Source organism: Mesoplodon mirus (assembly GCF_964341445.2).
Source record: "Mesoplodon mirus genome assembly, chromosome: 18".
Taxonomy (NCBI): Eukaryota; Metazoa; Chordata; class Mammalia; order Artiodactyla; family Ziphiidae; genus Mesoplodon; species Mesoplodon mirus.
The window spans coordinates 40,494,876-40,520,714 of NC_138994.1; the positions used below are offsets into that span (position 1 = coordinate 40,494,876).

The following is a 25,839-nucleotide window of genomic DNA, read 5'->3' on the forward strand; positions in this document are numbered from 1 at the left end:
AATAACATTTTCATTTACTCATTTTTCTTTTTTTGTGTTCTACTTCCTTAATATCAACTTTCCTCTTTGTTTTATCATTAGTTTGATAGTTTATTGAATTAAATACATAGTTCCTTTATTTTTAGTATTTTTGTTAATAAAATATTAATGACTATAAATTTTCCTGAGTATAGCTTTAGCTGTATGCATTAGGGTTTCATTGGAGGTGTAGTTTACATACAGCAAAAGGCACATAGCTTTTTTTGTCTTCTACTGTTTTATTGAATACTTTTTAAAATTGAGATGGGAAATTCCCTGGCGGTCCAGTGATTAGAGCTCCCCGCTTTCACTGTGGAGGGTGCGGGTTCAGTCCCCGTCGGGGAATTAAGATGCCTAAAGCCACGTGACCTGGCAAAAACAAAATTCATTTTAAAAAGTGAGATGAAATAGATACAACATAAAATTAAACATTTTAAGGTGTACAGTTCAGCGGTACTTGCTGCATTCACAATGCTATATGGTTACCACCTCTACCTAGTTTCAAACTCTTCTACTGTTTTTAATATTATATTTATGCCTCATTGGTAAATAGAAAATTCAATGAGTTAAACGTATGCCTCAGCAAATAATTGACATTTTACTAAATGATTTTTTTTTTTTTTAACAAGAGTAGCTAAAAGATACTCCATCTGTTTCACCTTTTTCTTCTGCTGCCACCTTTGGGTCAGTTTATGACTCCACTCAGGGGGTAAATTTCAAATAAATCTGATTTAACTTTTTAGTAAGTTTGTTTAAAAACTTTTTTACAGTAGGTGTTAGATAGAAGAAAGGAAGATTAAGTAATTGACATGGCTAAAGTGCCATTTTGTGAGTTTTTTTTAGTTTTTTACTTCTAGTTTTTTTTGAAGTATAGTTGATTTATAATGTTAGTTTCTGGTGTACAGCAGAGTGATTCAGTTATACATATATATATATTCTTTTTCATATTCTTTTCCATTATGGTTATCACAGGGTATTGAATACAGTTCTCTGTGCTCTACAGTAGGACCTTGTTATTTATCCATCCTATAGTAGTTTGCATCTGCTAATCCCAAACTCCCAATCCAACACCGCCTGCCCCCCTCCCCCTTGGCAACCACAGGTCTGCTCTGTCTGTGCATCTGTCTCTGTTTCATAAATAAGTTCATTTATGTCATATTTTAGATTCCACATATAAGTGATATCATATGGTATTTGTCTTTCTCTTTCTGACTTAATTCACTTAGTATGATAATCTCTAGGTCCATCCATGTTGCTGCAAATGGCATCATTCTTTTATGGCTGAGTAGTATTCCATTGTATATATATGTACCACATCTGTATTCATTCATCCGTTGATGGACATTTTAGGTTGTTTCCATGTCTTGGCTATTGTGAATAGTGCTATGAACAGAGGGGGTGCAAGTAGCTTTTTGAATTATAGTTTTGTCCAGATATATGCCCAGGAGTGGGATTGCTGGATCACATGGCATCTCTACTTTTAGTTTTTTGAGGAACCTCCAGACTGTTTTCCATAGTGGCTGCACCAACTTACATTCCCACCAACAGTGCAGGAGGGTTCCCTTTTCCCACACCCTCTCCAGCATTTGTTATTTTTAGACTTTTTAATGATGGCTGTTCTTTTATTTTTTTTTTAAAGATAGATTTTATTTATTTATTTATTTTTGGCTGCATTGGGTCTTCGTTGCTGCGTGGGCTTTCTCTAGCTGTGGTGAGCGGGGGCTACTCTTTGTTGCGGTGCGTGGGCTTCTCGTTGCGGTGGCTTCTCTTCTTGCGGAGCACGGGCTCTAGGCACGCAGGCTTCAGTAGTTGTGGCGCATGGGCTCAGTAGTTGTGGCATGTGTGCTTAGTTGCTATGCGACATGTGGGATCTTCCTGGACCAGGGCTCGAACCCGTGTCCCCTGCATTGGCAGGCAGGTTCTTAACCACTGCGCCACCAGGGAAGTCCCTGTATATCTTCTTTGTAAAATGCCTGTTGACAGAAACTAAATTGGTTTCTTTGATGTATAGGAGTTCTTTATGTCTGGATATGAGTTCTGGGCCAGACATATATTATCTAAAATATATTCTCTGAGTCGTGGCTTTCCTTTTCACTTTAATATCTTTGGATGAGTAGAAATTTTTTATTTTGGGTATTTTCTTCTGAGGAAATTCAACTTGTGAATTACTTATTTTGTGGTTAGAGTTTTTCATGTCAGGTTTAAAAAAAATCTTTGTCTACCCCAAAGCTCATGATTTTCTCCTATCTTTTCTTCTAGAAGCTTTACAGTTTTAGCTTTTAAAAATATTTATTTATTTATTTGGCTGCACAGGTCTTAGTTGCCGCACGTGCGATTTTCATTGCCATGTATGGGATCTTCTTTTTTTTTTTTTAGTTGAGGCATGTGGACTCTTAGTTGCAGCATGTGGGATCTAGTTCCCTGACCAGAAATCAAACCTGAGCCCCCTGCATTGGGAGCACACAGTCTTAACCACTGGACCACCAGGGAAGTCCCCACAGTTTTAGCTTTCATACGTAAGTGTATGATCCAACTCAAATTAATTTTGCATATAGTGTGAGGTAGACACCAGGTTGTTGTTTTTTTCCTCCATATTGATATCCTGTGGCCTATGTCTCAGTCCTCTATTCTGTTCTATTGAGCTACTTACCTTTCCTTACACCAAGACCACTCTGCCTTAATTACTTAGTCTTGGAATCAGAGTAAGTCCTTCAGATTTGTTCTTCTTCAAAGCCAATTGTCTTGGCTTTTCTAAGTCCTGCTCATTTCCATATAAAGTATAAAATCAGCTGTTAATTTCTACAAAAAAATCTGCTTGATACTCTACGCTATCAACCATATTCCTGTGAAAATCCCTCAGCTCCTCCAATTTAATATTCCTAACTTCATTCCTTTAATTTTCATTCTTTCACTACTGCTCTTCTCTGAGAGCTAGACCAACTAATATTTTTCATATTATTCTAGTTACTCCTTGATTGAATCAAATCAACTTCATTCATTCCTAGAGTCAGACTGTTCCAAGAACATACCTTTTTAATTGCCCTCTTGGGTTTTGGGCGTGCAATAACTTTGTTTTCTCCACCTCAAGCCAACTTAATGGTATAATATCTTTAAAATAAAACTCTGGAGACTTCCCTGGTTGTCCAGTGGTTAAGACTCCACACTCCCAATGCAAGGGGCGCAGGTTTGATCCCTGGTTGGGGAACTAAGATCCCACATGCTGCACGGTGGAGCCAAAATAAAATAAAACCCTGGCACAACGTTGTAAATCAACTATAACTCAAACAAAATTTTTTTAAGCCTAATTCATGTTTTTCATTTTTACTTGTTATATCCATTTGTTTTATTTTTTAGACTCCACATATAAGTGATAATATACACTTTCTCTGTCTGACTTATTTCACTAAGCATAATACCCTCCAGGTCCATCCATGTGGTTGCAAATGACAAAATTCATTATTTTTTATGTAAGGAAACAGATTGCTGCTCCTGAAAAGAAGGCTGAAGTGGTAATTTAACTATGGCTGATCTTCAGGGACTTTTATATAAGGGATACTGACTAGTCATTATACATCTCCACTAAAGAATGAACAAATAAAAACCAATTTTAACTGCAAAAAAATTTTCATTATTTTTTGTGGCTGAGTAGTATTCTATTGTATATATATCCCATCTTATTTACAGAGTTCTTTATAGTGTTCTGCTTATGTTTTCTTCTAGGAGTTTTATGGGTTCCAATCTTACATTTAGGTCTTCAATCCATTTTGAGTTTATTGTTCTATATGCTGTAAGAAAATGTTCTAATTTCATTCTTTTACATGTAGCTGTCCAGTTTTCCCAACATCACTTATTGAAGAGACTGTCTTTTCCCCACTGTATATTCTTGCCTCCTTTGTCATAGATTAATTGACCATATACTTATTTTTGGGCTCTCATGTTTTTCATTTTTAAACTGGGCTAAACCTTGCACACACTGAAGTGTTTTCACATATACACATACCTTTGTAACCACCACCCAGACCAAAACAGAGAACATTTCCAGCATCTCAGAAGGGTCCTTTGTCCCCCCTCCCAATCAATGCACCCAAGGATAACCACTACTCTTGCTTTATCACCATGATTCTGAACTTCATATAAATGCATTCATACAATATGTACCCTTGTGTATAACTTCTTTTACTCAATGTTATGTCTGTGAGTTTCATCCATGTTGTTGTATGAATCCATAATTTGTTCATTTTCATTGTTGTGCAGTATTCCAATATATGAATATACCACATTTTATTTATTCTTTCTACTGTTGAAGGACATTTAGAGTGTTTCCAGGTTGGGGCTATTGTAATAAGGCTGCTATGATTTTTTTTAAACAACCGTTTTATCTTTCTGACGATCTCATGGGACAAGAATTCAGGAAGGACTTGGCTGGACAGTTCTTGCTTGGAGTCTCTTGCACAATTCACTGGGATGTCTGCTAAGGCCACAGTCACCTGAAGGCTCACCAGGCTGGATGTCAAAGATGGCTTCACTCACATGCTGCAACTGATGCTGGCTGATGGCTGGGAGATCAATTGAGCTGTCACCTGGAGCACTTACCCATAGCCTCAACATACGGCTTGGGCTTCCTTACAACATGGTGGCCTCAGAGAATTCAGATATTTTTATATTTGGCAGCTCAGAGTTCCAAAAGTGAGAGACCTAGTGTTCAGGGTGGAAATTTTACCAGGATTTTTTTTTTTTGTATTTTTATACCAAAAAAAAAAAAAAAGCCTGCTGGGATATTGGGCTGTAGTTCCATTGAATCTGTAGACAAACATGGAGAGAAATTACATCTTAAAAATATCATCTTCCACAAAACTGCAAAGCTGAAGTAATCAAAACAGCATGGTATTGGCACAAAAGCAGACATACGGATCAACAGAACAGAATAGAGAGCCCAGAAATAAACCCACACAGTCAATTAATCTTCGACAAAGGAGGCAAGAATATGGAATGGAAAAGAGTCTCTTCAACAAGCACTGTTGGGAAAGTTGGACAGCCTCATGTAAATCAATGATGTTAGAATGCACCCTCACACCACACACAAAAATAAACTCAAAATGGCTTAAAGACTTAAATATAAGACAAAACACCATAAAACTCCTAGAAGAAAGCATAGGCAAAACATTCTCTGACATAAATCATACCAATGTTTTCTCAGGTCAGTCTCCCAAGGTAATAGAAACAAAAGCAAAAATAAACAAATGGGACCTAATCAAACTTACAAGCTTCTGTACAGCAAAGGAAACCATAAACAAAACAAAAAGACAACCTACGGAATGGGAGAAAATATTTGCAAATGATGCGACTGACAAGGGCTTAATTTCCAAAATATACAAATAGCTCATACAACTCAACAACAACAAAAAAAACCAAACAACCTAATCAAAAAATGGGCAGAAGACCTAAATAGTCATTTCTCTAAAGAAGACATGCAGATGGCTAAGAGGCACATGACAAGATGCTCAGCATCACTAATTATTTTAGAAATGTAAATCAAAACTACAATGACGGGACTTCCCTGGTGGTGCAGTGGTTAAGAATCCCCCTGCCAATGCAGGGGACATGGGTTCGACCCCTGGTCCGGGAAGATCCCACATGCTGCAGAGCAACTAAGCCCATGCGCCACAACTACTGATCCTGCGCTCTAGAGCCTGCGAGCCACAACTACTGAGCCTGTATGCCACAACTACTAAAGCCCGAGCACCTAGAGCCCGTGCTCCATAACAAGAGAAACCACTGCAATGAGAAGCCCGCGCACTGCAACAAAGAGTAGCCCCCACTCGCTGCAACTAGAGAAAGCCTGCGTGCAGCAATGAAGACCCAACGTGGCCAAAAGATAAATAAATTAATTTAAAAAACCCCACTACAATGAGATATCACCTCACACTGGTCAGAATGGCCATCATTAAAAACTCTACAAGTAACAAATGCTGGAGAGGGTGTGGAGAAAAGGGAACCCTCCTACACTGTTGGTGGAAATGTAAGTTGATGTAGCCACTATGGAAAACAGTATGGAGGTTCTTCAAAAAACTAAAAATAGAGATGCCATGTGATCCAGCAATCACACTCCTAGGCATATATCCAGACAAAACTATAATTCAAAAAGATCCATGCACCACTACTTTCATAGCAGCACTATTCACAACAGCCAAGACATGGAAACAACCTAAATGTCCATTGACAGATGAATGGATAAGGAAGATGTGGTACGTATATATAATACTACTTGGCCATAAGAAAGAATGAAATAATGGATGGACCTAGAGATTATCATACTAAGTGAAGTAAGTCAGACAGAGAAGACAAATATCATATGATATTGCTTATATGTGGAATCTAAAATATGACACAAATGAACCTATCTACAAAACAGAAACAGACTCACAGACATAGAGAACAGACTTGTGGTCGCAAGGGGTGGCGGGGGAGAGGGATGGACTAGGAGTTTGGGGTTAGGAGATGCAAACTATTATATACAGGATGGATAAACAACAAGGTCCTACTGTATAGCACAGGGAACTATATTCAATATCTCGTAATAAACCAGAATGGAAAAGAATATAAAAAAGAATGTATACATGTGTATAACTGAATCATTTTGCTATACACCAAAAACTAACACAAGACTGTAAATCAACTATTCGTCAATTAAAAAAAAAAGAAATGTAGCCCTGCTGACACCTTGATTTTTTTAAAAATATTTATGTATTTGGCTGCGCTGGGTCTTAGTTGTGGCACGCGGGGTCTTTAGTTGAGGCATGCAAACTCTTAGTTGTTAGGGCATGCGAACTCTTAGTTGCAGCATATGGGATCTAGTTCCCTGACCAGGGATCGAACCTGGGCCTCCTGCATTGGGAGTGCAGAGTCTTAACCACTGGACCACCAGGGAAATCCCTGACACCTTCATTTTATCCAGTGAGATCTGTGTTGAACCTCTGATCTCCAGAACTGGAAGATAATAAATTTGTGCTGTTTTCAGCCATTTAAAAAATTATATATATATATATATATATACACACACATATATATAGTCTTCCAATCCATAAATATATATCTCCATTTATGAATTTTTTTTTTTTTTTTTTTTTGCCGTACGCGGGCCTCTCACCGCTGTGGCCCCTCCCGTCGCGGAGCACAGGCTCCGGACGCGCAGGCCCAGCGGTCATGGCTCACGGGCCCAGCCACTCTGCAGCACGTGGGATCTTCCCGGACTGGGGCATGAACCCGTGTCCCCTACATCGGCAGGCGGACTCTCAACCACTGCGCCACCAGGGAAGCCCTATGAAACCTTATTTAATTTCTCTCAGCAATTATAAACTTAATATGTCTTTTGTTAAATTTATTCCTAAGTATTTTGCTGCTATTATAAACGGTATTTTTAAATTTCATTTTCCAACTGTTTGCTGCTAGTATATAGAAACAATTATTTTTTTGTATATTGACCTTGTATCCACTGACCTTGCTAACTTCACTAATTTTCCCAATAATTTTGATTTCCTCTTAGACCTGAGAGACTGTTTCTTAATTTCCAAATGAAAATTTTAAAAATCTTTTTGTGGTTGATTTCTAACTGTATTGGGCTATAGCTAAAGTTTCTGAATTATAGAATCTCTTGTTATTTTCGAATTTATTATCCTTTTCTTTGTGGCATATAACTGATTCCTATTGACATGAAGGGTATATATATTCTCTGTAGATTCGAAATTTCTCTTTGTGTTATATCAAGCTTATAAACTGTATTATACAATTCCTCTATGATTTGCCTTGTTTTTGCCTAATTAGTTAAATTCTGAAAGTGAATATCATTTATGTATTTGGCCATGTTTAGTACATAAATATCTATGACTCTTAGGTTGTTTTTACAGTGATGTATAATTATGAATTTTAATTATAAGTATGAAAAATGTATATTATTTTACAGTATACATACATGTACAATTTATGTGTTTTTATTAAATAACAGTCATTTTCACTTTTTAATGTATCTGGCCTTGATTTAAACTTTATCTGATGGCAGTATCCCATCCTGCTTTCTTTTTGTTTGTATTGTATGACCTATATCTACCCATCTGTTTGTTTTGAACTCTTCTTTAAATTTTCTAAATAATTAATAGATGGATTTTTAACAACTTAATCTGTTATCTTTGTTCTTTTTAAATAGGAGAATTGAGCTCTTTTGCAATTATTACAAATTGGAATCTGTGCTCTTTTGTATCCACCAATGTATACTTATTTTATATCTTACCTTGTTGTTGGTTCTTTTTCTTTGCATTGGTTTGGAAAAGTTTCTCTTCATTCCCTTTTTGCCCTCCTGTTAATTTGGCATTTCTTTTCTGTGTGTTTCTATTCACTTTATTGAATTAAAACGAGCTCATCCTCTAGGAAGTAAAAAGTAACTGCCATATGAGTTCACCAGCCAGAAGTTTCATGAAAAATTTGGCATTTATTTTTTTTTTTTTGGAATTTTATTTTATTTATTTTTTAGACAGCAGGTTCTTATTAGTTATCTGTTTTATACACATCAGTGTATACATGTCAATCAAAATCTCCCAATTCATCCCACCACCACCCCCGCCACTTTCCCCCCTTGGTGTCCATACGTTTGTTCTCTACATCTGTGCCTCTATTTCTGCCCTGCAAACTGGTTCATCTGTATCATTTTTCTAGGTTCCACATATATGCATTAATATACAATATTTGTTTTTCTCTTTCTGACTTACTTCACTCTAGATTCTCTAGATCCATCCACATCTCTACAAGTGACCCAATTTCATTCCTTTTTATGGCTGAGTAATATTCCATTGTATATATGTACCACATCTTCTTTATCCATTCATCTGTCGATGGGCATTTAGGTTGCTTCCATGGCCTGGCTATTGTAAATAGTGCAGCAATGAACACTGAGGTGCATGTGTCTTTCTGAATTAGGATCTTCTCTGGGTATATGCCCAGTAGTGGGATTGCTGGGTCATATGGTAATTCTATTTTTAGTTTTTTAAGGAACCTCCATACTGTTCTCCATAGTGGCTGTATTAATTTACATTCCCATCAACAGTGCAAGAGGGTTCCCTTTTCTCCACACCCTCTCCAGCATTTGTTGTTTGTAGATTTTCTGAGGATGCCCATTCTAACTGGTGTAATGTGATACCTCACTGTAGTTTTGATTTGCATTTCTCTAATAATTAGTGATGTTGAGCAGCTTTTCATGTGCTCCTTGGCCATCTGTATGTCTTCTTTTGAGAAATGTCTATTTAGGCCTTCTTCCCATTTTTCGATTGGGTGGTTTGTTTTTTTCATATTGAGCTGCATGAGCTGTTTATATATTTTAGAGACTAATCCTTTGTCCATTGATTCGTTTGCAAATATTTTGTCCCATTCTGAGGGTTGTCTTTTTGTCTTGTTTGTAGTTTCCTTTGCTTTGCAAAAAGGTTTTAAGTTTCATTTAGGTCCCATTTGTTTATTTTTGTTTTTATTTCCATTACTCTAGGAGGTGGCTCAGAAAAAAGATCTTGCTGTGATTTATGTCAAAGAGTGTCCTTCCTATGTTTTCCTCTAAGAGTTTTATAGTGTCCAGTCTTACATTTAGGTCTCTAATCCACTTTGAGTTTATTTTTGTGTATGGTGTTAGGGAGTGTTCTAATTTCACTCTTTTACATATAGCTGTCCAGTTTTCCCAGCACCACTTATTGAAGAGACTGTCTTTTCTCCATTGTATATCCTTGCCTCCTTTGTCATAGATTAGTTGACCATAGGTGAGTGGGTTTATCTCTGGGCTTTCTATCCTGTTCCATTGATCTATATTTCTGTTTTTGTGCCAGTTCCATATTGTCTTGATTACTGTAGCTTTGTAGTATAGTCTGAAGTCAAGGAGTCTGATTCCTCCAGCTCTGTTTTTTTCCTGCAAGACTGCTTTGGCTATTCGGGGTCTTTTGTGTCTCCATACAAATTTTAAGATTTTTTGTTCTAGTTCTGTAAAAAATGCCACTGGTAATTTGATAGGGATTGCATTGAATCTGTAGATTGCTTTGGGTAGTATAGTCATTTTCACAATATTGATTCTTCCAATCCAAGAACATGGTATATCTCTCCATCTGTTTGTGTCATCTTTGATTTCTTTCATCAGTGTCTTATAGTTTTCTGAGTACAGGTCTTTTACCTCCTTAGGTAGGTTTATTCCTAGGTATTTTATTCTTTTTGTTGTTGCAATGGGGAATGTGATTGTTCCCTTAATTTCTCTTTCTGATCTTTTGTTGTTAGTGTATAGGAATGCAGGAGATTTCTGTGCATTAATTTTGTATCCTCTTGCAACTTTACCAAATTAATTGATTAGCTCTAGTAGTTTTCTGGTAGCATCTTTAGGATTATCTATGTATAGTATCATGTCACCTGCAAACAGTGACAGTTTTACTTCTTCTTTTCCAATTTGTATTCCTTTTATTACTTTTTCTTCTCTGATTGAAGAAAAAGAAAGAAAAGGAAATAACATTAACTTCTTCCTGGATTCAAAATCATAAAGACAGAAAGTAGAGGAGAGGTGACTAGGGGCTGGGGGAGGAGAGGGAAGATGGGGACTTATTGTTTAATGGGTACAGTTTCTGTCTGGGATGATGAAAAAGTCCTGGAAATGGATAGTGGTGAAGGTTGCAGAACACTGTGAATGTAATTAATGCCACTGGATTATACACTTAAAAAAGGAAAAAAATGGGAAATTTTATGTATGTTTTACCATAATAAAAAATTCTTCCGGGGCTTCCCTGGTGGCACAGTGGTTGAGAGTCCGCCTGCCGATTCAGGGGACACGGGTTCGTGCCCCGGTCTGGGAGGATCCCACATGCCGCGGAGCGGCTGGGCCCATGAGCCATGGCCCGTGAGCCATGGCTATTGATCCTGCGCGTCCGGAGCCTGCACGTCCGGAGCCTGTGCTCCGCAACGGGAGAGGCCACGACAGTGAGAGGCCCACATACCGCAAAAAAAAAAAAAAAAAAAAAAATTCTTCCTAGATTTTAGAGCACAAGTAAAAACAAAAGTGATGGGACGAAATCCCGCATGCCACAACTAAGACCCAGCGCAGCCAAATAAATAAATATTTAAAAATATATATAAAGGAATGAACTCCTCATTTTGCACAGTGTGAATATATAATAAGACAGCAGAGTCATAATATAAAAGCCCACCTGTGAAAATCAAAAATATACATACTTGTACCTAGAGTAGTCAAAATCGTAGAGACAGAAAGTAAATGGTGGTTCTAGGAGATGGAGAGTAATTGTTTAATAAGTACCAAGTTTCAGTTTGGGAAGATGAAAAAAGTTCTGGAGGTGGATGGTGGTGATGGTTGTAGAACAATGTGAATGTACTTAATGCCATGGAACTGTACACTTTAAAATGGCTAAAATGTACATCTTATGTATATTTTACCATAATTTTTTTTCTTTTTTTTGGTCATGCTACACGACTTGAGGGATCTTAGTTCCCTGACCAGGGATTGAACCCAGGCCCCAGCAGTGAAAGTGCGGAGTCCTAACCACTGGACCGCCAGGGAATTCCCTTTACCATAATTTTTTCTTTTTAATTTAAGTGGGCTTTTTTGGTTCTAGTCTAGCCCCTAAAACCAACGTGACAAGGTATCTGGTGACCCCAGTTGTGGAGAAACGAGTCCAGCGCGTAATGTGCTGGCAGAAAGAGGACAGGTAACACTCAACTTTAAAGGGAAAATACAAAAACCCCTGGCAAATCTGTACAGGATTTTAGGAAAAAGGAATCTGAAAATAGTACAGTGCGTTCGATTTGCTTTTTTCTAAAGCATAAGTTCCTATGATTTCGGCCAGAAGTGCTAGAAGTATAGTAGCATAAGAGAGTAAATAACATTGCCCTCCAAAGGCAAACGTGCTTTTCAGATATGGTTTGCCTGTGCTTGAGACTGAAGGTGCCTGGCTGTTTGAGCTCGAGGGAGTGTGCAGAATCCGTACTGGCCACCAGGGGGCAGGAGTCCCTGTGTCGTACAGACCAGGTGGGCACAGGCTCGGGGAGTTAGTGCCCACTGTGAAAGGCATCATTTTGTACCCACAGGCGTGCGGGAGGCTACCTGCAAGCTTTCCAGCTACCTGCAGATGGGGAAAGCACATGACAGAGGTTCGGGTGGCGTCCTTCTCAAGCACAGGAGGGGTAACCAAATCTCTCAGCTCCTAGGACAGGCCTATTGCTTTCCTTGCGGCCATTGATATCAACACCTACATCCCTCCCTCCTACGAACATGGCAGGGGTAACTTCTGTTTTCTGAGCATATGCGGGGCCACCACTAACTTTTATGCCGATTCAAACAAGAAGACTCTTCCTTCCGGGCACACAAGCTGGCAGGCACAGGGCTTGACAGGCTGACTGATGCTGCTGGGTTAGAGAAAGCTCCCCTCCTTCCGGGCAGCCCCGCGCGGTGGCCCTGGGACGGTCCTAAACACCAGGCGCTGTGCCGAGAGGCACTTCGGCCGGCACAGGGCAGGCACGGTGAGCGTGCACATTTTTCTGCTGTGGACACTGAGGGTGTAAGTAGCTCAGGCTCACAGGGCCAGCAGGCGGTAGAGCTCCCGCCAGAGGGGAGGGCCATGGCCTTGGCGGCCCTAAAGCCCCTCCCACGTCCCCTGCACTCACGGAGTCCCAGCCGCTGCACAGCCTCGCCGAAGAGCTCCCTGCTTCCACATCCCCCGCCTCCCCGTCTACTCCCTCACAGCAGCAAGACGCATTTTTTCAGCTACTTATTTTTGTTTTGTTTTTCTTTCTTCTTTTTCGAGGAAGCAGCTGCTCCTCGCTTAACTTACTGGGTTTCACGTGGTACCGAAGCCCCCGCCCGGACACCCCTCAGGGCCACGCTGTCCCGAGTCAGGGCCTCCCGGGCGGGGCAGGTGGCGGGCAGCCCTCCAGCGCCCAGGCGTGCAGTGGGCATATCTGGCTGCCCATAAATACTTTTCCATAAATACGGCCCAGCTTTCTCCAGGTAAACAGGCTGAGCTGCAGCAGTTCCCGGGCCTAGCACCGGAGGGACCTGCTCCGAGGGCAGGGGCCCCGCGCCCGCACCTGCACCCACACCTGCCCGCAGTCCTGCCCCAGGACGCGGCTTCCTCCTGACTGTGGTGCCCGCGCCCGTGCCGCAGTAGCTGCTTGTCGCTAGAGGAACTACCGTACATAATGCATACGTTCAGCTCAAATAATATTAATAAAAAGAATGCCCAATAGCCATTTCGCGGATGTTGCCAACGTCTTCCTCCTGCTCCCAAAGAGGTAACCACAGTCCTGACTCTTGTGCTAATCTTTTTTTTGTGGTACGCGGGCCTCTCACTGCCGTGGCCTCTCCCGTTGCGGAGCACAGGCTCCAGACGCGCAGGCTCAGCGGCCATGGCTCACGGGCCCAGCCGCTCCGCGGCACGTGGGATCTTCCCGGACCGGGGCACGAACCCGTGTCCCCTGCATCGGCAGGTGGACTCTCAACCACTGAGCCACCAGGGAAGCCCCAAAAGTCCCAATTTTAATGTAGTTAAATTTATGAAAGATTTACCAAAGCTCTTTACCTTGGTCATAAAGATATTTGCCTAGATTTCCTTCTAAAAAATATAAAGTTTTCCCTTTCACAGTTAAGGCCTAAATTCACCCATAATTTAGTTTTGGATGTGGTGTAGTATAGGAATCTATTTTCATTTTTTCCAATAGTCCCTTCTTTACCCAATGTACGTATATTAGGCTTTTATATATGCACAGCTCTTTCTCTGAGCTCCTAGTCTGTTTCACTGATCCTGAGCCAATCACATTGTATTAATTATTATAACTTTAAAATGTAATAAGGGCTTCCCTGGTGGCGCAGTGGTTGAGCGTCCACCTGCCGATGCAGGGGACACGGGTTCGTGCCCCGGTCCAGGAGGATCCCACATGCCGCGGAGCGGCTAGGCCCTTGAGCCATGGCCGCTGAGCCTTTGCGTCCGGAGCCTGTGCTCCGCAACGGGAGAGGCCACAACAGTGAGAGGCCCGCGTACTGAAAAAAAAAAAAAAAAAAAATGTAATAAAGGCTTGAGGGACTTCCCTGGTGGCACAGCGGATAAGACTCTGTGTTCCCAATGCAGGGGGCTCGGGTTCGATCCCTGGTCAGGGAAATAGATCCCACATGCCACAACTAAGAGTTCGCATGGCGCAACTAAGACCTGGCGCAACCAAATTTAAAAAAATGTAATAAAGCCTTGATATCTTAGTTCTTCAGGAATGTCTTGACTCTTCTTGGCCCTTTGCACATCCATATAAATTTTATTTTATTTATTTATTTATTTATTTTTGGTCGTGCTGAGCGGCATGCGGGATTTTAGTTCCCCAGCCAGGGATTGAACCCCCGCACCCTGTAGTGGGCGCATGGAGTCTTAACCACTGGACCACCTGGGAAGTCCCCATATACATTTTATTTTATTTTATTTATTTATTTTTTTTGCGGTACGCGGGCCTCTCACTGTTGTGGCCTCTCCCGTTGAGGAGCACAGGCTCCGGACGCGCAGGCTCAGTGGCCATGGCTTACGGGACTAGCAGCTCCGTGGCATGTAGGACCTTCCCAGACCGGGGCACGAACCCATGTCCCCTGCATCGGCAGGCGGACTCTCAACCACTGCGCCACCAGGGAAGCCCCCCATATAAATATTTTAGATTCGCTTTTCAAGTCCCCATAAAATCCTGTTATAATTTTGATTGGAGATGCATTAAATCTACAGATTGATTTGGGGAAAAAAACCCAAACAAACCTGATACTATGTGCTAGGTACTGTTCATGGCCCTGGGGATGCAAGAGTGAACAAGACAGACTGGGGGCTTCGCATCAAAATTAGGATAAAATCCAAACTCTTCACCACCGCCAATAAACCAATCCGCACAACCACCCCCAGCTCGTTGCCCACCACTCCCTCTCCCTCTGAGCTCCAGTCACACCTTCCTTCGCACCCCTGGACCTCAACAAGCATTCTCTGGCTGTGTTTTTGCTAGAAACTACCCCCCCCACCACCACTCTCTGCCCCTTATTTGCATGACGGGCTCCTTCACCTTAAGCAGGTGTTTGCTCAAATAACCACCTTTTCCAAGAGGCCATCGTGCTATGTAAAAGAGCTGTCGCATGTCTCTCTAACCCTTGCTTTATCCCTCAGCCCTCATCACTACCTAACACATTAAAGATGGTTTGGTTTTGTTGTCTACCTCCCTACTAGAAACTAAGCTCCTTGACCAGGAACTCCATCTGTCTTGTTTACTGTTATGTCCTCAGGGCCTTGACCTATGCCCGGAACATAGTAAGCACTCAGTAAATTTGCTGAATGAATGAAAGGAGCAAGATCAGAGAGATGATCAGGAGGCTTCTGAAAAAACCCAGGCAAGCTCTCTGAGTTGCAACATGTAGCTACAGCTATCCTAAGTTCTAGAAATATTTGGCTAGTGCTTATCAATTAAAGAAAAAAAAACTGGCCACAATCCCTCAAGATTTCCCAGGGAGGATAGTATTTCATCAACTAATGATTTTTAGAGTCTTATCTGCAAGTATGTTATCCGTCATATTTCTACATGTGGGCTTGGGCAGACTGATTTTAATTCCAATTTATCAATGTTTTCTTTTATGGATTACAGTTGTGATGTCATAATTAAGAAGTCTTTACCTAACTCAGGGTCACACACAAAATTTTTTTTTCATTTGGAAGATTTCTAGTTTTTCATTACATTTAGTTCTATGTGCCATCTTGAGTTAATTTGTGTGTATGGTGTAAGATTTATTTTGCATATGGATATCCAATTGCTCCAACACCATTTGTTTAAAACTATCCTTTCCCCATTGAATTTCCTTGGTGCCTTTCGAGAAAATCAGTTGTTAACAAATGGGAAGATCTGTTTCTGGACTCTCTGTTATGTTATGTTGGTCCTTATACCAGCACCACACTGTATTTATTATGTCTTTACAGTAAGTGTGAAATTGGCTAAGTACTCCAACTTTGTTCATTATTTTCCCAAAGAATAGCTTTGGCTATTCTAGGTCCTTTCTGTTTCCACATAACTTTTAGGATCAGGTCATCAATGTCTATTTTTAAAAGCCTGCTGGGATTTCAGTAGTGACTGCATTGACTCTATAGGTCTACTTGGGGAGAACTGCCATCTTAACGAGATTGAGCACTTCAATCCATAAACATGGTCTGGGGGACTTCCCTGGCGGTCCAGTGGTTAAGACTCCGTGCTTCCAATGCAAGGGGTGTGTGTGTGAACTAAGATCCCACATGCCACGTGGCATGGCCAAAAAAGAAAAAAAAAAACGGTATGTTTCTCCGTTTGGGCAAATTAATCAGTTTTTTTTCTCTTATTCCAGCTTGTTTAGAGGCTGGTTTATCGGGCGATAACTGTTTCTGTTTTCAGTAAATGTGTAATAATGAACGTTTGGTTTTGTTATTAAAAAAACAAAACACTCAAAGCAGGTGAGAGCTTTCTTTTCCTCTGGAAACACCTTGTTTCTTAGTGCCTGCGGTTTCTCTGGAGCCATCCTGGGGCCTGAACCCCAACTCTTCCCCTTGGTGGCCGGACCTCTTCACGTTCCTAGAGGCTTCCCTGGGATTCCTGTGGACCCTGCTTCTCTATCCCACATTGATTCAGTCAGTCTCAGGACTGTGGACAGAGTGCTTTAAACCCTTCTTTCCTCCATTACACCCCAAATATCTATCCACCTTACGTGTTCACTTTTCTTTCTGTTCTGGGATGCACTCAGGAGTTGGAAGCAGGGCAGGTCCTCCCAGTGAGCCAGATGAGGGCGTGGTTGCTGAAACCAGAAGCAGACGTGTGTCCTTGGAGCAAAGGGACTGACTCTGCACGGCCCTGCTGACGTCCACTGGGGTCTGGGGGACAACATTCGTGCACTGGAGGCCTCATCCAGGCACAGCCCAGGAGCCCCACGGCCTCCTGTGCCACAGCACCCTCCAGTGGGCCCGGACATTGACCCATTTGGTCTGGGAGGGAGCATGACAGCCCGCAGATGCCCACTGAATGCCTGCTGTGGGCCAGGCATCGCTCTGGGCACCATGATAAGACAGAGTCTCTGACCTCCTGGGGCTTCCAGTGTATGGGGGGTACAAAATGAATGAGCCGAGCAAGTTCAGGCATCGATAAGTGTGCTGAAGGCAACAAAAGAATATTCCAGTGTAGTATGACAGCGTGGTCAGAGAAGGCCTCTCTGAGGAGCGGACTCCCGAGTTGACACCTGAATGATGAGAAAAGAAGGAAGAGCAGTCCAAGCAGAAGGACGAGCACCAGCCCGAGACCAGCACGGGCCTGGCGAGTCTGGGAGACGGAAGGCAGGCCGTCACGGCGGGATTGAAGTGACTGAGGGGCGGATCACGGGGGCAGAGTGGCAAGGGAGGCCATGGCAAGGACTCTGGATCTTCTTTGGGAACAACAAGAAGCAGAGGAATGACACGCAGTGAGTGAGCTGCTAGATTCTCCAGCAGTGGAACGTGCCCGGTCTACACTGCACTGTGCTCAGCTTGGAGCCGGGAGGCCCGAACGCAGAAGAAGCATCAGAAGAGCCATCTTCTACCCAGCTAGGGAATCCAACAATGGTGAGATGAGGAGGCCTCCCGACAAACGGCAAAACCTCCGAGCCTTGGCAGCCCATGTGGGTATAGGGCTGCACGGGAGCGTGTGTCTGAGCAGGAGGTTTGGCATCCTGGTGAATCCAACTCCAGGGTCTGCCCAGGGAGAACTCGCCCACCCTTGCCAGCTGGGGCTGAGCACATCCTTTACGTCACCCACACTTCTTATAAGCGCCTCTGTACAGTGTTTCTCACACAGCATGAGTTATTTATCGACATGTTTTCTATTCCACTGGATGATGAACACTTCAGGACAGACACGGAGCTGTTCAGCTCTGCCGTGTGCTGGGGGCGCAGATGACTGGCCTGGTGAGATATGTGGGTGGGGTGCAACTGAGGACAACCCTGAGTACCTAAGGACATTTATTTGGGTTTACTCCAGGACCAGTTCTTTGCTGCCACATCTTTGGCCAAGACTGTTCTTGAGACATAGTAGTGATGGTGGATTGACCAGAGGGCATGTGGCCTCTATCTGTCCAGATATGTTTTCCCTGAAAAACATCTGAGATTTTGGACAACTGGGCTGGACCCTCGCTGAACAGCTGGGCACAAGTCTGTATCAAGGGCCAGCATAGGGTGTAGCCGTAGTGAAATTCTTTTCTTCTTTCCAGTTTATATATAATTGACAAGTAACATTATGTAAGTACAAGATATATAGCATGATGATTTAGGATGATTAAATTATGATGATTTAGGAGCTAATCTCTTAGCAACTTTCAAGTGTACAATACAGTATTAACTATAGTCACCACGCTCTACATTAGATTCCCAGAAGTTATTCATCTTATTGTACTGAAACTGTTTTTTTTTTTTTTTTGGCCGCACCTCGCGGCATGTGAGATCTTAGTTCCCCAACCAGGTATCAAACCCGCACCCCTTGCATTGGAAGTGTGGAGTTTTAATCACTGGACCACCAGGGAAGTCCCTGTAGTAAAATTCTTGATTCTCTCTCCCGGAGGGATGCAATGGAAGGTTTTATCCATTCATCACAGGGCATACTCTTCGTTAGAACCTATAGAAGACATTTTTCACAGGAAACGTGCTGTTTCTCTTGAATCAATTTGTCTGTGTCTTAGGGACAGTGTGATAAATGCCTAATCATGTTTCCTCTTTGCTTTGGCCACTACTAGGTAGTTTAGCAGTAAATCTGCAGACTATTTCTAATAACCCTAAAGGACCACTGGAGAAAATCAGCCTCAGGTTTAAGACTTTGGAGTCAGGCAACCTGGGTTGAAATCTCACTTCTGCCACCTCTTAGTTGTGTGACTGTGGGCCACTTATCTTTTTTCTTCCCAAGTATTCATAAAATGGGCATAATCACATTATTTACTTTGGGAAGTTATTTTGGTGTAAAGATTAAAGGATACAATGCTAAGCATAGGGCCTGGCACAACAATCAGCATAAATGTAATCATTTTCACTTTAACATAAGCAGTTCTGTGTGGTCATATTCCTCTTACCTTTAGTATTTTCTGGTCCCTAAGAAAGACACACACACATACACACACACACACACACACACGACTTCTACTTCAGAATTGCATAAACTGATTACTGTTATTATTATTTATTTTATTTTATGTTTTTATTTTTCAGTACGAGGGCCTCTCACTGTTGTGGCCTCTCCCGTTGTGGAGCACAGGCTCAGCGGCCATGGCTCACGGGCCCAGCCGCTCCGCGGCATGTGGGATCTTCCCGGACCGGGGCATGAACCTGTGTCCCCTGCATCAGCAGGTGGACTCTCAACCACTGCGCCACCAGGGAAGCCCAGCACCCACTATTTCTTCATTGCACCATGCCTTCTCACTTTTCACCTGCTCCCCTCTCTCTGGACAATACATGCTGAGCTTTCTTCTCAGCCCTTTATATGAATTAACTCACTGAATCCTCCAACAATTCTTTAAGGTAACTGCTCTCAGCATCACAACGACCCCTTATTGGTGCTGAGACCATGACCCCCTTGGGTGGGGTGCATGTCCTACCCTAGTCAGCAACCCCAAGGCCTCCCATGCCCAGAGGTTGCTGGACCCATGTCTGCTGAATGAGTGAATAAACCAATACACCTAGTCTTTCTCTTGGCTCACATTCAAACTTCAAGAGTCCACGGTGTCCAGACACAGTTGCCTGGAGGAGATTACGATAATAGATTAGAAATCTGTTGCTATAAATACACAGCAATGAGAAATGACTGATATGAAGGCTGACTTAATATGTATGTCTGCTGCATTTTGAATGTGAGATAAGGAAATTCCTTTATGTATCAGAGACTGTAGTAAGTATCACAAGATGTACTAGTCAACCCTATGACAGCAAAATAGGGGCAAAGGGCTGCTTTCAAAACAGATCCCATAATAAATCTCATCTATGTTTAAATGTGACACAGCCAACAAAAATAACACATCAACTTAAAAAACCATCTGTGTCTTTTGTCTAGCTCTTCTGTTCTTTCACTTGACAGCAAATATTAAACACAATAAATAAAAGTTTAAAATGTCACTTAAATCCTAGAATCAGTCTGGACCCTGAAAAACAAATTGGGAAACAGTCTATGGTAATCAGAAAAAGAAATGAAGAATAACTCCTTGAAGTCTAAGGAAATGGTGTTAAGATTAATTTATTTATCCAAGGATATAATAGCAACTATTGCCTAGTCATTTCTGGATACCTAATACAATTTTCTAACAGATTGAGAAATTGATACACTAAGCCTCAGTTTCTTGGTTCATTGACTAAGTTTGAGAATTCCCTAGAAAGGTATTGGGAAAAAAAGAAAATGCCAGTCTTTCCAAGGGCAGCTCCCTTTTTTCCTTGGCAAAGGAAACCAAGCAAAAAGGCAAAGAGAAAGGTGTGGAAATGATATTTTCTCAGCACCAAGTGCCCAGCGATTTGCCTAGATTTAAGACTCACCACAATCTGACAAGCTAGGAAGACACCTAGTCCACAATTTTTCTTTACAGATAGGGAAGTTAAAGGTTAAGAGTGGTGAGGGCCTTCCCTGGTGGTCCAGTGGTTAAGACTCTGCGATCCCAATGCAGGGGGTCCAGGTTCAATCCCTGGTCAGGGAACTAGACCCCACATGCATGCCGCAACTAAGATCCTGAGTGCCTCAACTAAGACCCGGCACAGCCAAATAAATAAATAAATATTTTTTTCAAAAAGTGGCGAGTAAAATACACATAGTCATAGGACTGGTGTGAAATCAAGCTGGGAATCTGACACAGTCGTATTTGATTCCAAATCTCATGCTCTTGTTGCTGCAGCACACTGCCTTAGGTTCCTAAAAGGATTTACTGACAAATCTGACATAATTACCAAATTTTTAAATTAAATCACCAGTTATTTGTAGTGAGGTGGATGGACCTAGAGTCTGTCATACAGAGTGAAGTAAGTCAGAAAGAGAAAAACAAATACCATATGCTAACACATATACATGGAATCTAAAAGAAAGTGGTTCTGATGAACATAGGGGCAGGACAGGAATAAAGACGCAGACATAGAGATTGGACTTGAGGACACGGGGAGGGGGAAGGGTAAGCTGGGAGGAAGTGAGAGAGTGGCATGGACATATATACACTACCAGATATAAAATAGATAGCTAGTGGGAAGCAGCCACACAGCACAGGGAGATCAGCTCGGTGCTTTGTGACCCCCTAGAGGGGTGGGATAGGGAGGGTGGGAGGGAGGGAGATGCAAGAGGGAGGGGATATGGGGATATATGTATAGGTAGAGCTGATTCACTTTGTTTATACAGCAGAAACTAACACACCATTGTAAAGCAATTATACTCCAATAAAGATGTTAAATAAATAAATAAATAAATCACCAGGGGCTTCTCTGATGGTGCAGTGGTTAAGAATCTGCCTGCCGATGCAGGGGACACAGGTTCGAGCCCTGGTCCGGGAAGATCCCACATGTCACGGAGCAACTAAGCCCGTGTGCCACAACTACCGAGCCTATGTGCCACAACTACTGAAGCCCTCGCACCTAGAGCCAGTGCTCTGCAACAAGAGAAGCCACTGCAATGAGAAGCCCACACACCCCAACGAAGAGTAGCCCCCGTTCGCCACAACTAGAGAAAGCCCGCACACAGCAACGAAGACCAAACACAGCCAAAAATTTTAAAAATAAATTTAAAAAAAATAAAAAATAAATAAATCACCAAACACTGCAAAGGCAATTTGTTTGTAGGAGCTAACCCAACATTCCTTTGCATCCTCACACCCTCCATCAGCAGCTACAAGTCACCTTTCACTGCCTCATACAGGTTTTCCCAAGAGGCTCCTTCGAGCCTCACACCAACAGACCTCTTGTGGCCAAATCTACCAGATGTCAGACCTGCCTCAGGGGTGTCTCCCTCCCTATAGTCAAAACCCATCTGAAAACAAATAGGTTCATATTTATAAAGTAAACCGAAGGGGACTTTGTAAATCTTGTTTTCTAAAAAAAGTCTTCCCATCAGGTTAGCAAAACTTTAAGAGTCTGCCAATCCTAAGTGCTGCTGAAGATACAGAACTGTGGGAACTGTCCTACACTGCTGGAGGGAGTGCAAGTTAGAACAATCACTTGGAGAGCACTTTGGCAAAGTTTAGTAGAGTTTAAGATACATCCCACAATCCTATTCCTAGGTATATTTCCTAGAGACATTTTCACACATCCATACAAGAATATACATGAATGCTTTCATTGTTGGTGGGAATGTAAAATGATGCAGCTGCTATGGAAAACAGTATGGTAGTTTCTCAAACAATTAAAAACAGAATTACCATGAGATCCAGCAATTGCACTTCTGGGTAAATACCCAAAAGATTTGAAAGCAGGGCCCCTCAAACAGATATTTGTACACCATGTTCATAGCAGCATTATTCACAACAGCCAAAAGATAGAAACAACCCAAGATCCATCAACAGATGAATGGATAAACAAAATGTGGTACAGGGACTTCCCTGGTGGTCCAGTGGGTAAGACTCCATGCTCGAAGGGGGCCCAGGTTCGATCCCTGTCGGGGAACTAGATCCCACATGCATGCCACAACTAAGAGTTTGCACACCACTACTAAAAAAAAAAAGATCCCATACGCCACAATGCCTGGCACAGCCTAGATAAATAAATATATATATATATATATATATATATATATATATATATATATATTTTAAAGTGGTACATACATAGAATGGAATATTACTCAACTTTTAAAAGGAAGGAAATTCTGACATATGCTACAGCATGATGAACCTTGAGGACATTATGCTAAGTGAAATAATCCCGACACAGAAGAACAAATACTGTATGATTCCAGTTATATGCGGTACCTAGAGTAGGCAAATTCATAGGAACAGAAGGTAGAATGGTGGTTGCCAGGGACCAGGGGCAGGAGGGAATGGGGAGTTATTGGTTACTAGGTACAGTTTCAGTTTTGCAAGATGAAAAGAGTTCTGGAGATGGATGGTGGTGATGGCTGTTCAATAATGTGAATGTACTTAATGAACTGTGTACATAAAATGGTTAAGATGGAAATTTTATGTGTCTTTTACCACAATTCTTAAAAATAAATAAATGTAAAATAAAATTTTAAAATGCTTTTAGCAGCTTTGTTTGTAACTGTGAAAACTAGGAATACCCTAATGTTAAACTGTGATATGTTCACATAGCAGAATACAATTCTTAAAAATAAATAAATGTAAAATAAAATTTTAAAATGCTTTTAGCAGCTTTGTTTGTAACTGTGAAAACTAGGAATACCCTAATGTTAAACTGTGATATGTTCACATAGCAGAATACTATATAGCAGCTAAAGCAGTTGAACTAGATTTATCAACACAGCTAAATCATAAAAACAATATTAAAAAAGGGAAGTTGTAGAATGATATGTGGAGTATGACATCATTTACGTAAAGTCTAAAAACAGGTGTCGTAGTCCATTCAGGCTGCTCTAAAAGAATATCACAGACTGGGTGGCTTATAAACAACAGAAATGTATCCGTCACAGTTCTGGAGGCTGGGAAGGCCAACATTAAGGTGCTGGCAGATTCAGTGTCTGGTGAAGGCCCACTTCCTGTGTCCTCTCATGGGCAAAGGGGCTCTCTGGGATCTTTTATAAGGGCACTAACCCCATTTTTGAGGGCTCTGCTCTCATGGCCTAATCACTCCCAAAGGCCCCACTTCCAAATACCATCACATTGGGGATTAGGTTTCAACACATGAATTCTGGGGGGTCACAGTCAATCTATACCAAAATGTAATATTTACGGAAGCATAAATTTATATTATTAGTCTTAAAAGGTTCCTGGGGTTGATAAACATTGAATTCAGCAATGTGTTACCTTCAGGAAGAGAAAGGAAAAATTGTTATTGGAAAGGGAATAGTTTAAAAAACAAACAAACAACTAACATAGATCCATACAAGTCCAGCCAACTGAGTTCTGACAAAGGTGCAAAAGTAATTCAATGGAGGAAAGATAGTGTTTCCATGGAGAAACTGGAGGAATTGGACATCCAAAAGTGAAAAAGTGAACCTCAACTTAAACCTCAAAATGAATCATAGATTTACATGTAGAAAAAACACAGAATGGGACTTCCCTGGCGGTCCAGTGGTTAGGACTCCACGCATAGGATCCCGCATGCCATGCCTCTCAGCCAAAACAACAACAATAACAACAACAAACAAATCTATGCTAAAATGATAAGGAAAATAATTTAAAAACACACGGAAGAAAACCTTTGGGATCTAGGGCTGGGTGAAGAGCTCTTAGACATGACACCAAAAGCACAATCCATTAAAGAAAGAAAAGGAACAATAAATTGGACTTCATCAAAATTTTTAAATTTTGCTCTGTGAAAGATGCTGTTAAGAGGAAAAAACAGAGAACTGGGGAACTGCAGGCCTTAGAAGGTTTACAGAGCAGATGCAAACAAGGTAGAAAGACAGCTAGACAGGCAAGAGGTTGGGACCTGAGAGTTGAATACTGGGGTTTAAGAAAGCACAGTTCAGTCAGTTTCCGGTGATGTCAAGGTTCTTTGCTTAGGTAAAATGGAGGTGATTGTGGAAGAGATCAGGTAAGCGTTATAAGATAGGGTGTTGAGACGTCATCAAAATAACAAACTTATATTTCAAAAGACACCATCAAGAAAGTGAAAAGATAGGACTTCCCTAGCGGTCCAGTGGTTAAGAGTCCACGCTTCCAATGCAAGGGGCGCGGGTTCAATCCCTGGTTGAGGAACTAAGATTCCACATGCTGTGTGGCATGGCCAAAAAAAAAAAAAAAGTTAAAAGACAACTTATAGAATGGAGGAAAATATCTGTATTTTCTTCTAAGAATTTGTGAATTTGTATCTAGAACACATAAAGAACTCTCAAAACTCAATAGTAAAAGGGCAAACAATCCAATTACAAAATGGGCAAAAGACATGAACAGACATTTCAGCAAAAACGATATCCACATGGCAAATAAGCACATGAAAATATGTTTAACATCATCAATCATTAGGGAAATGCAAATTAAATCTATGATGAAATATCACTACACAAGTATTAGGTAGCTAAAATAAAAAATCGTGACTATACCAAATGCTGTGAGGATGCAAAGAAACTGCATCTCCCAGACACTGGCGGTGGGAGAGTAAATAATACAGCCCCTCTGGAAAACAGCTTAGCAGTTTCTTAAAAACTTAACCATATACATACCATACAACCCAGCAATTACAGTACTGAGCATTCATCCCAGGGAAATGAAAACATACGTTCACACAAAAATGTACATGAATGATCATAGAAGCTTGTGTTAAAAAGGAAACAAGGGACTTCCCTAGCGGTCCACTGGTTAAGACTCCACACTTCCACTGCAGCAGGTGTGGGTTCAATCGCTGGTCAGGGAAGTGAGATCCCGCATGCTGCACAGTGTGGCCAAAAATAAAAAACAGAAAAATAAAAAATTTAAAAGGAGACAAAATGCCCCCAATGGAGTCACACATCTTAGGCCCCAGGGCAGCAAACCAAGACTTAATACCTAACCCAACTGCAGTTCCAAGCTTCCCCGGGAATGTGACCTTTAACCAGACAACGTGGAATGTCCTAGTTAACACTGGGAGGTAATCCGTAGGTACACCCCTTCCCTTCCCCTTAGGAGGGCATCCTCGCCTAAAACAAGGT

At 41.5% G+C, this 25,839-nt stretch overlaps 1 long non-coding RNA gene across 1 annotated transcript in view; it reads right to left on the minus strand.

The window, feature by feature from the left end:
* Positions 1-206: 206 nt before the first annotated feature.
* LOC309793086 overlaps positions 207-25,839 on the minus strand; it is a 50,838-nt gene continuing 25,205 nt past the window's right edge. Inside the window, exon 3 of the long non-coding RNA XR_014291871.1 lies at positions 207-387. This is a non-coding gene — a long non-coding RNA (uncharacterized lncRNA). The remainder of the gene's footprint in view (positions 388-25,839) is intronic.